Consider the following 12160-nt stretch of genomic DNA (forward strand, 5'->3'; position numbering starts at 1 on the left):
TCAGCGTGGCTCTAACCCGAGGGCTGGTGATTCTTGTTAAATTTTACATGGGGGAACGTTGCCAATCAGTTTTCCTGTGTCGGATTGAACACCTGCAATTTCCCTCTTGGCTGAACGAGATGATATGCCTGTAAGAGAGGAAGAAAGTAAAAGCCAGATGATCGGCCAGCTTAAACTTCATTTGAGTTGCTTTCTTAGCACAACCAGCCTTCCAACCTCTTCCAGACCTCTTTGTAGACAGAGGTAAGAGACTTGCTTGTAGGTTGGACACATGCATTTGGATCTGGGTCTTCTAGACACAAATATGTTCAGGTTTGGATGTGACCAGGTTGCCCCTCACGCTGCTGTTCAATGGCTTTGTGAAGCCGTGTGCTCAACTGACACGTACAGTGGCCTCCAGTCCATGAAGGATGGATTATGCTCTGGGCTTTGATGAAATGAAGGGTAGAGGGGTGTAAGGAGCGCTCAAGGGAGTGCTTAGCTAGGTGTTTCCATTTACACTCTCATGTTTTGATCAAATTTCTAGCAGATGAACGAAGAAACGTTCTGGCTCACGATCCCTGCACTTTGGTAAGTTTTTCTGTCAACAGAAGGAATATTGATAAATGTTAAACTGTCACCTACCAAATGAAGGTGATAAGAACCAAAGAGTCGGTACTTGCAAACAAACCTAAATGCATTGTTTTATTTCTTGAGCAAACCCTTCCTACTGCTTCTGTTTTAACATTTATATCTGAAAGATGGGATCCGAATATCTTTGTGCTCATTGTTATGTAGGGCAACTGCTTCTGAGGGCCTAAGCCTGTGCATAGCAAAACCATGTATTGCTCACTTGCAGGGGTGGGGGAAAGTCTCCCTCCATCTCTGGCAATGGACGACTTTACTGAAAGTCATTGCCATTCCCTTGCATTTATCACTGCCACTCTTGCTCTGCATATTTTTGGTATTCGCCATGCATTGTTAGCAGTGATTGTCATGTAATTAAATCACTGCTCATCACAAGAGCCTATTTTTATGCTGAGATAAGCATCAGAAGTCTGCTGCAGCGTCCCCCAGATCAATAAAGATGTTCCCTGTAGGATTACAAATAGTCTGGGGTTGTACAGGGCACTGGAATTAATTAGGAATGATTTCTCTTTTTCTTTCTTCTTTCAATACATTTTTAATTGTTTATCCATTTTCGATGGGCTTGTTTTTAACTCTGCCATGATGCCCAGATGCTTCTGTTCAGACCTTTTGAGTATAAGATACGATATCAATTTGGACAATACCACTTGCTGTAAGCACTCGCTATTATCATCATCTTTCCATAGACTTGTGTGACTATTGCTTCAAAATACATTTCTGAATGTGATATTTGCATCTCAAGTTTTACACCTGAGATTACCATTAAATGGATCCATTAAGTGGTGGGATTTAACCAAATACAATCCGTAACCTTCAGGCTCTCTCCTGAAGATGTGGCATTGTGATTGGACGATACTGGGCGTGAGTGGAGGGAATCAGGCCATTTAGCAAGGAAGTGTTTGCACAAGGTCACAGAATTGCAGGGAAAAAAAAGGACCATCTTGGAAGTCTTGCATTTTCAGACAGTTTGAGAGCTTGATTTCTGGGGTAGGACTGCTCCTTCATATGTTTTTTTCTTTTAAGTTTGTACCAACGTAAAAAATCTATTTGGGGAAAGTAGATAAACAGCAGTGCTGAGTCGTTTGGGAGCTGCTTCTCAGAGAAAAAATGAATTTTGATTTTCTTTTTTATATGTGCATGTGTGTCAAGGACTGGTTGTACTCCAGTGAAAGCTGTGGGGAAAGATCAGATCTGAATCCATGGATTTCCAGGGTGCTGGAACTGTCTGAAGGTTGTCACTGATGTGATTTTCTTTAAAATTAGTTTACACTTGGTCTATGAAGTTGCGTTATTCTTTTATCCTGAGTGTGTGGAAAATGGAGAGAGTTCTAAATCTGAAACCATCTTTACCTTGGAGGATTGATGCCTTTTGGAATTTAATCAATGCTGTCTACTTTCTGCAATTAAAAAAAAACAAGAAAACCTCCTTTTTGCGCATGATTTTCTTACAAAACAAAAATCAAAAACCTAAAACCCCTATTTTTGCCTCCTCAACTGTGTGCAGCATCATCCAAGAGAATACCAGCAAAGCACATTGTATTATTTAGGTTTGTACTTTTCTGTTCTCGGTTATCTACTTTCCTTAGCCTTATCCCTTATGTTTTTATCCTGCTTACGTCTGGTTTTGTCATCTTCCATGGGTCATTAATCTGTGTTGTTGACTGGATGTGTGAATGGAGGCTGTGGACCATCTGCACAGGACACTGGTGAGGCAGAAGTTGCTTAAACAGAGCGGTGGTGTCCATGAGTGAGTCACATGGAAGGTGAAAGTCAGCATCCTCACCCATGCCATATCCTTCTCATCCAGCATCGTCAATAACGGAAACAGATTTTTCAGCTCTGCTGCAGAGGGAGTATTTGCTCTGCTGGAGACTCAGGGAAAAGGTAAACTGCTTTTAGGGAACAGAAACCAGTGTAAGAATTCCTGTAGGGATGTACAGTCACTTCTCTACGTGAGAAAGAAATTAAAGTTGAGTGTTTTGCAATTGCTGTGTGGTTCTTTGTGAGCTGTACTTGAAGTGCATTGATATAAAATCCTTGCTGAGCTCAAAGGCTTTGAATCAGCCTGGCTACTCTTATGAATTAGATAAATAGTGGCCGAACTTGATGCTGTTTGACTGTGATATATTCTTGTTGACAGCAGTTTGTTGAGGGAACAGATGATATTCATGGTATGTCAATATGTACAACATTATGGAAAGCTGGACTACATGCCCAGAGTGGAAGTACATTTTTGTTAAAACTCACTCACTTTATTAGTAAGTAGTTACTTTAAATACAGTGAGCACCATCCCACTGTTGCTGGAGTCAGTGCAACTCTTTTTTTGCTCTGAGAGTATCTCTGTGGCTTAGGTTGTTTGCAGCTGCTTGGTGGCCTTGCAGACAATGTGCAAACTGTATGTGTGAACCACGTTTTCAAATGTGAATGGTGTGATGCTCATTACTGGCAAGGTCTAGGTGTGTGGATCCAGCATGCTGCTCGGAGGAGCTCCGCTCATGCTCAGTAGCCAGCATCCAGATGCTGGATTTCCATGCAGCACTTATGGGATTTCTGAAGGATGGGCTCAGCCTTCCCTTCGCATTCAGGATCTGTGAGATGACTGTGGTGGACATATTTACATAAAAAGAGCACCACCCATCCCTAAAATTTATCTCAATCATGCATGGGTGTTAAAAAATCCTCTTTCAGGGCTACAGGACGTGGCTGACCCTTATCTATCCCATGCTCAGGACGGGTTTATTTTGGGGTGGTCAGAAAGGAAATCCCAGTGTGGAGGTGATGGAAAATGTTGTTGTTGTTGTTGAATTGATATGAAAAAGAAAAATACCTGGCCATTCGCAAGGGTTTGAACTCTTAGCATAAGGCTTTGGAAGATGGATTGAGGGTCAGGGAGGAGGTGACGGGGTTCAGAGGTCCTGTGGTGTAAGTCATGGCTGCGAGGAGTCACTGTCGCGTGGTGAAGGTACCCAGCAGCATGATCCATGGCAGTCACCTCCCCAGAAGGATTTCCGTCTGAATATGCAGATGTGCGCACCATTATTTTACCTATCGTCTTCACAAACACAGCCCACGTCCCTGCACGCTGAAATAAATCTTGGAGCTGTCCCTTTCAAAAGGCGTTTCGGGTTCAGCCTGCTTGCCTGCATCCTGCGTGGTTTTGTTCAGCAAAGTCCTTGCAAACAGCCCGTCTCCTCTTCCCTTTCCGCTTCCCCTTCCTCCTCCTCCCATCCCACCACAATCGCTGCTGCCCAGACCCATCCTTCCCTCACACAGAACTGATTTCTGTTTATGGAGCAGCTGGCAGCAGCTCCGCTCGAGCGCTGAGCGATGACTAAGAAACAAGCCCACTTTTCCCTTAGCTGTCAGGAGCTTTTAGAAATAACACCCTCCTCTGAGGAAGTCAGAATAGCAACAGGAAAATAAGTAAAACCTATTATAAAACAGTTGTCCAAGAACTTAGGCACGGCGCGGGGTAGAGATCAATATGCTGTGAAGGTTAAATCTATTTTCACACTGTGTTCTATTTCACAGTTTAATGGTGTTTTAATGTGTCTGTCACTGAGCCCCCTTCATGTTATGCAGGTAGAGCCTTTACAAAGGAGAAATAACGTTGGCTTTACAAGCTTCACAGTAACATCTTATTTACCAGCTGAGATCTGACGTTTTCCTCTCTGGAGATATGCCAGGGTTTGACTATTTTAGTTTATTTTTTAGGAGGCATAATGTGGTGTTGCATTTGCAATAATCTTAAGATAGCTTTGGGGAAATGCCTGTAGGGGTGGGAGCAGCAGGAGCATGTGTGTACTTGCATAGTAGGGACAGGAATATCTACCGCTGAATGCATGAAGGATGTGCAACATTTCCCAAGCTCAAGTTTGCATTCAATCTAAAATGGTGTAGTTGAATGCTTTTATGTTGGACTTGGCTGAAGGTGGGATATTGCAATGGGCTTTGGGGGGAGAGTATGAGGGGCAAAGGCAATAGAGAAAGAGTGATCACAGCCCAGAGAAAGGATGCTGAGAGAGGGCAGAATGGCAGCCGCTTGCAGCTGTGCCAGTGGGAAGAATGGAAAGAGAAGTGGAGAGAAAGAAGAAAGAGCAGAAGAAAAGGAGATTGTATGGCCTAAATTCTGGGCTATGTGGATGCTAAAACACACATATAGGCCTGTCCTCAGTGTTTGACATGAAGCTTTCACCTTTTGCCTAGAAGGCAAAGATGAAAAAAAACAGCTTTAATTCTCTAGGAGTGGCCTATAGGAAGAGAGTGCACTAGAGAAAGGCTAATATTCCATCTTACATGAAGCAACCTGTTACAGACCTTCGGCTTCCCCTCCCCTGGCTGCTGTGCCAGGCCAGCATGCCTTTGTTCTGTTGAGGACTGCTGCTTGCCTGAGTTTTCTGAGTAGCAGAGCATTGACTTGGCTCGCCCCACATATCCCACTAGCAGAAATGCCGGTGATGTGTGTTTTGGCTTTGGAGTGCTGTGTGCTTTGAGTCCATCTCTTCCCCCCTTCCGTTTTCCATTGTTGGAACAACAGTCTTCTGGTGGGGGCTGAACACTGCTGGCCCTGTATTGTGGGGCCAAAACAAACTCTGTGCTAACGTGTTTTCCATTCTTCAGAAGGTAAAGCGCCAGTGCTCAGAGCAGCTGAGCCCCTGGTGTGAGTCTGCTGTCTGGAAGCCCAGTGACTGACCTCATGGGGCAAAACTTGGTCTCAAGCAGTACCACTGAGAAATGAGTTTGTTTGGAGCTGGGAGATGAAAAGATTTGAATTCTAGAGCAGTGGGGGCTTGGTTGGGAAAGGCTGCAACGAATCATAGAATCATGAAGGTTGGCAAAGACCTCCATCATCTAGTCCAACCATCCACCTACCACCATGGTTCCTCTCCACCACCACTGCCACCTGCTGCAGCTGGTTGCATTGAGATGATATCACCAGCACATAGGACTGTAGACTTCAGGGCACCATAGCCCTTGCTTCAGTTGTTCTTTGAAGAGGTGAGAACCTCTGTGAAAAGCTGTTTCTCCTGCTTTTGAAGCATTAGAGCAAGTCAGCAGGTCTATGAATTATGAGCCTGAATGTTTGCTTCCGCTTTTCTGAAAGCTGGGCAGTTGTTGGGATCCTAATATTTAGGGACTGAGTTTTTGCAAGCTTGTGTCCTCAGCTCTAGAGTTAGAAGATTAAATTGAAAAATGGAGAAAGCTGTCCAACTGAATGGCTTTGAAGTTTAATGCAGGCTTTTAGATGTAAAACTTTAATGCATCTGGCAGTCCGTGGCCATGTGCCTATGTTAGGGATTGAGTTTTGGAGAAGTGACAAAAGCACCACCGAAATAGAAATACTTCATTATTGTAAACTTACTCTTTCCTGCTTTGCAGATGAGATCTGGAGAAAAATGTTTGTTCGTCTTGCTCAAAATAATCATTTACTGAGATTGTTAACATCAGCACCAGTGAAGCAATGCAATTAAATTTAAATATCTGCAAAAAATTGTTTTAAACCCTTACTATAATCTAATACTTTGTGAAATTTAATGGACAGCAATCACCAAGAAGTCTCATCTCTTACTATTTGGTAAGTGGTTTGTTTGAGGGAGCTTTAAGTAGTGCAGCAGTGACACACAGGTACATGACACTGGAAGTTATCTTTGTGTCTCTAGTCACAGGACTCAACTTGATGCTGGGCCCATAGCTTAATGTTTTTGTCAGTGATGCTTCTATTTCTTTTCTCTCTTTTCATGCTCATTTTGCAGATGTCCAGTCCATTATGTATGAGGAATAAATCAGTTCACAACCTGATAGTAAGTGCTGCGCTACAGATAGAAATTTAAACGTTGCTTTGAAACTCCCAAAGCCCTTTTTTTCCATTTCCAAAATAGGAAGTGACAAACTGGTAGTTTAAATTTCTTATCGCATTTCCTATGTTTTATTTAAATTTCCAATTATGTTTCATTATGAGGATTCTGAAAATATTTTGCAACAATGCAGTAGTACTAACAATAAGTGAACCTCAGTTAGCATAGAAAAAGAATCTCAGCAATTATACTTCCCACCCAAACCTTTTCTTAGAAGCCATATTAGAATCGTATAACAGCATTTTACTCCCACTACTACCAAGGAGAGTTTTATCACTGATGTGAAGGGAAGCAGAATGTAACTGCTTAAGTTTTGCATTAACAGAGAGGAATCGTTCAGTAGTTATATTCAGTGTAGTATATATTCAGCAGATTTTGGACCTAACAGTAGCTATTGTAGATAAGCCCAGTTCCATTTAGCCTGAACTCTGCTGATCCCAGTTCACCCGGTTAAGGTCCTCTTCCTCTGCTGCTCCCCTAAAAAATCTCTGCTCAGGTGAAACCATGATGCAATTGAACGTATGTATGTGTGTATATATACATGCATATATATATTCAGCAATTATAGAGAAATTGCTACAGTCTGCTGCAGGCAATGTGCAGCCTGAAACATGATAGTCATCGTCCTGACACAATGCCAACGGGAAGCCAGAAGCTGTCAAAAAGGTCAGAATTTCAATAACGTGTCTGTGCTTTTCCAGCATTCATTTTATCCCCTTCTCCTGGGCTGTTGTTTCCTTTTCATACCCATTTGGAGCAGTGCATCCTCTTGACAGTCTTCCCCGAACAAATGTGTAATAAGCGAATAAATGAGGAAAGCTGTAAAGCCAGAAATCTTCAAAACGTTATGGAGGAAGGTGTATTTTGGAGTGCGTGGACCACTTCTACTCTCTTTGTCAGGATTTTCTGGTCTACAAGTTCATTGTCGGGTCTGAGATGGCATACTGGTTTTCTGGTCATTGATCATAGAATCATAGAATCGCCTGGGCTGAAAAGGACTATAATGATCGTCTAGTTCCAATCCCCTGCTATGTGCAGGGTCACCAGTCACCAGACCAGGCTGCCCAGAGCCGCTTCCAGCCTGGCCTTGAATGCCTCCAGGGATGGTGCATCCACAATCTCCTGGGCAACCTGTTCCAGTGCGTCACCACCCTCTGTGTGAAAAACTTCCTCCTAATATCTAACCTAAACCTCCCCTCCCCTTCCTCATCTCTGCAGGTGAAACCACTACCAGAAGTAGTATAGTTCCAGCAGCTCTTTCTACAGGAAACGAGGTGGTTCTTTGCTTCCATTAAATTCTTTTAAGAATGAGGAATTAATCAACTGCTAGTTTTTATGAACCGGGCACAACAACTGCATTCACTATATAGCCTGAAAATGAAGCTAACTTTGACTTTCAGCTTGTTTCTTAGCAAATTGGCTGTGTGTATTCCCAGCAGGATTGATGGAGAGAAACAGTGTCCGGTGTGTTCTGGCCTTGTGTAATCTGCATTTCTAATTAAAGCTATTTGCAAACCTGGTTATCTGACGTGTGCAAAGAGCAACTAATAAAGCAGTGAGAAAAACCAGCAATCCTTTGTTTTAAAATCCCCTTCTTTAATCTCTTCTTCTTATGAATGCCGCATGCCTGTAGGACAAAGGGTACATTGACAGTGATTTCTGTTCTGATCTATTTTCCTTCCCTTGACTCTTCTGTAGGGAGTCACCTGCTTGGACACTGAGTATTCGATGAGAAATGGCTCTGAGTGCTTCCAGATCCTACTGATATAGGTGGGATTGGGGTGAGGACATCAGCCAGTCTGTGCCACTGAAAATTGTAATGGCATTTTAACAGCACAGTGTATCTGTCTCATTGCTTAGGGAAACTGAGGCTGGCATCCTTTCTGTACCAATGTAAATCTGCAGGTAGACCTTATTGTTTCTTCTCTGATTTATTTTTCCGATGTTTGTAGAGTACAAGCCTTGAGAGTGCATTGGAAGAGAACTGCCCTGTGACCCACAACCTCCCAGTGCATCTGCCTACTGGATATAGACAAGAGTTCATTTCTGGAGCTGGTTTGGATCTTGAGTTTCAGGCCACAGAACTTTTTCCCCATGGCAAATTTTTCCAAAATCCCACTACTCGTCTGTCTCAGATTTCTTTTGCTTGAGGAAGGACCCGGGAGCTTTGCTTTTCCTGGGAATAATATAGAATAAAAGAGAGAAACAGTGGGCTGTTGCTGTGATTGGGAAACCTGGTTCTCTCCTCTGTCTATGAAGTGAGTCAGTAATGGATGGATGGTTGAACTTGCCTTTGTGGCTTGATTTGGAAAGGCTGGACCTGGGACACATGATTTGTAAGGTCTGAACTGTGAAGATGAAGAAAACAGAAGCAGAGAAGAGGTAAAAAATCTCGGAAGGGGTTCATCTTTGTCCTGTTGGGCTGCTTTGGTCATTCACTTTTGCATTGCTCTGCTCGTCTTTCTTTTCTCTTGCAACTGAGGTGCCATGGACATCTCCAGTTGCACACTTTGCCACTTCTGCTCCTCTGGCAGTCCAGTTTGCAGCACCACTTGGTGGACAGGATCAGAGACCATTTCAGTCATGTCTTATTTCCCACCTCCTTCCCTGGCTAGCGAGGTCTAGTTCCCATTTTGATTCATAGCTTGGAAGACAGGAATGCAGCTGGGGGCTGCAGTGCATAACATGTATGAGAAGGAAGGGAGAAGCTTTGTGCTGCTGGTGCCACCAAAACTAGATCTGTAGAAATCCTCAAGAGTAAACATGATCAGGAAAGAGTAGAGACAAATCTTTTTTGCTAACCACAGAGGAATAGATGTGTAATGGGCACGCTTCACAGATAATCCCAGACTGCAATATGCAGCATTCATTTTAAGTATGATTTTAAAATAACAACTTGTAAAATGAGAATTTCCTGCTTTTCTCAGTCGCAAACCAAGGTCAAAGGTAGCCCATTTGTGAGCCTTGGTCTAGAAAGATCAGACTGGAGCAAGTCTCACCTACTGTGTGAGAGCAGTGCCAACCACCTACCTCGCCCATCGGAGGCTGTGAAAACGAGTGCATGGGGTAAAGTGCTTTGAGATCCTCAGCCTAGGGAAAGGTCAGGAGAGCATCGTCATCTCTTTCAGGAGCTCCAGCACCAAGGGGAAAAATAAATCACGCAAACCTTAAATAGGAAACCACAGCTGCTGTCAGATTAAATCTGTTACAAGTGCATTCCGCTGCCTCGCTGAACAGTGTTTTATTTCACACCTCAAAATGTGAGCCCCTGTGCCATGGACTTGTTCCTTTTTCCCTATTCCCCCTAGATGACTTAACAAGCTGAAAGTGCAGCTGGAAATTAATGCTTCCTGTCTTTTTAAATAATGTGACATTGAAATCCCAGTATTTAATGCGTTGGCATTTAACATGCCACAATATTTCAGTTACTTTGCGCTGGTTGGGGTGCAGAAGTGTTATTACAGCTGTTCTGAAATTCTGACAAAGAGGTGCATTTCTCTCTCTTTTTTTTTTTTCTTTCCCCTTTTTCTCCTCTATGTCCCACCATAATTGCTTTTTGCTGCATCTCTGAACCGTAACCATGGCGATCCGCCACATTCATCAGAGGACCCTCTTGTTGTTTAGCTTGTGTGAATGTACGAAGGGGGGTAAAAAGAAGGGAAAAAAGAGAAAAAGAGAGGGCATAAAATATTTGCAGAACTTTCCAAGAAAATGTGGCGCTTTTTTTCGCTTTTTTTTTCTTTTTTTTTTTTCCTAATGACAGACGCTGCATTGGAGAAGCGGCCTGGCTGGAACACCAAGGACCCGTTCATAGCCTAAAAAAGGGACAGGAGGAGTCTGTTCAGAGGTGTCACTCTTAGTAGAAAACGGACTTAGATAACTGGAGCTTTCAAGCCATTCCTCCCAAAAGAAGGAATTGTTGTATGCAGAAGGGGCAGAAAAGGTTGACCCTTTTCCATTTCTGTCTGACAACAAACTGGTCCTTGTTTGAAGAACGAGTTCATGTGGAACATCATTACCATATTAAAGTTGCTCCGTTGTCTGTCTGGGGAAGGAGAAACTGTCAGGCTTTGGGCAAATTGGAGCGTTCCTTTTCTGATGTGGGTTGTCTGCTGCTCACGCCGTGGTCAGGAAAGAAGAGATGTTGAGATTTATATAGCTGTGGTAGGGCTATAAATGTTAAAGGTAACGTATTCTAGACAATTCCTATCCATGAGCAACTGCTGGTGGATTTTCCAGGACTTGAGAAAAGTCATTGGTGGTTTGTAGAGCCTTTGTTTGGGGTCCTGTAGTGTTAATGATGGACATAGCATAATTTTCACTGTACATTCTGACATAGTTAGGGTTTGGTGCCCTGTAAATCTGGTCTGTTCTTTACTGGGAAGATCTAAGAGACTGCAGGTGTTCATAGGGTGTGATTTAGTTGTAGAAGAGATTTGCCCCCTTGTAGGGTTAATACAGCTTGTTTTCACGGAGTGTGATATCTTCCTGTAGTCTGATGTGACAGTAGTAAGGAAGGGAATGATAAAGTGCTTTGGACTCTGTGCGAACTTCCACCTTCTTGAGAGACACAACACGCACCAATCTTGAGAGATTCCCCAAATATCCTTGCTGTGGCAATCATCTGTGGCAGGACCTGATGCTTTGTAAAGCAGTAGCTGAACATAAATCCCATCTGAATGAATAATTGTATGTCCTAAGGCTTTAAGATGCTATGGTCAGGTGCGAGGCCTTGCTTTGGGTTGCAGCATTTGGCACATAGTCTCTGGTCTCTGGGACTTCAGTACATCAACCAGCAGGTGCTGTGATGCAGTTCATCTCAAAGGCCAGCCTGAAAGGATCTTCTACTCTTCTTCTCATCCCCAGTTATGACTCTGCCATCACTACCTTCCTCCCTAGCAGTGCTGCTTGATCAAAGCCTACATGCATATCTAGAGCACCCCAATTTGAAGTTGGAGGCATCGGTACACACAGCTGTTCTGATGGTTTCGGTCAGTTCACTGGACCAGCCAAGGCAGGGGCAAGCCTCTCCTCCTGCCCAAGAGGAGGATAGTTCCTCAGGCAAAGCTCCGTATTGAAATGCCTCAGCATGGGCATTTGCAGGAAAGGCAGAGCCACCAGAGCATTGCTCAGTGACCTGAGAGGTATTTGGTTGGAAAATGTCTGGTTCTGTTCTCGTCTGGAAGCCATTTGATCCGTCCCCAAAGATGCAGCGTAGCAGAGGCCCTGGGGCCCTCCCATGGGTGACAATAGATACACTGGGGTCTGCAGAGCAAAATGGGTTGTCTACAAGTCAGAAAGTCTTAGGGACCCATTTCTAGGTGGGATTGTCAATATAAAATAACAAAGCAAAAAGGACTCCAGGCTAAATGTTAGCAGCGATTATTTTTAACATTATTTTTACTGTTTCTGATGTGTTCTTCAATCTGTCTTGTTGATGTTTGTTTTTCCATTTGTGATAAGGGTCGTATGTCATGCCTCTATTGCATCAGGTGCTATGCAACCGTGTACTGTCCTTCCCCCAAATAGTTTACAAAGTCTTTCTCCGTGCATAGGTTCTCACTGGCACTGAATTGTACATGCCCTTTAATAAGTCTTTCTCTAGACCATCTAGAATTACTTATTTCTCTTCTCAAAAGAAATGAAAAGAGAGGTACTTCCTTGGAAATAAAATAGG

Source organism: Meleagris gallopavo, chromosome 12, assembly GCF_905368555.1.
Source record: "Meleagris gallopavo chromosome 12, MGAL_WU_HG_1.1, whole genome shotgun sequence".
Lineage (NCBI taxonomy): Eukaryota > Metazoa > Chordata > Aves > Galliformes > Phasianidae > Meleagris > Meleagris gallopavo.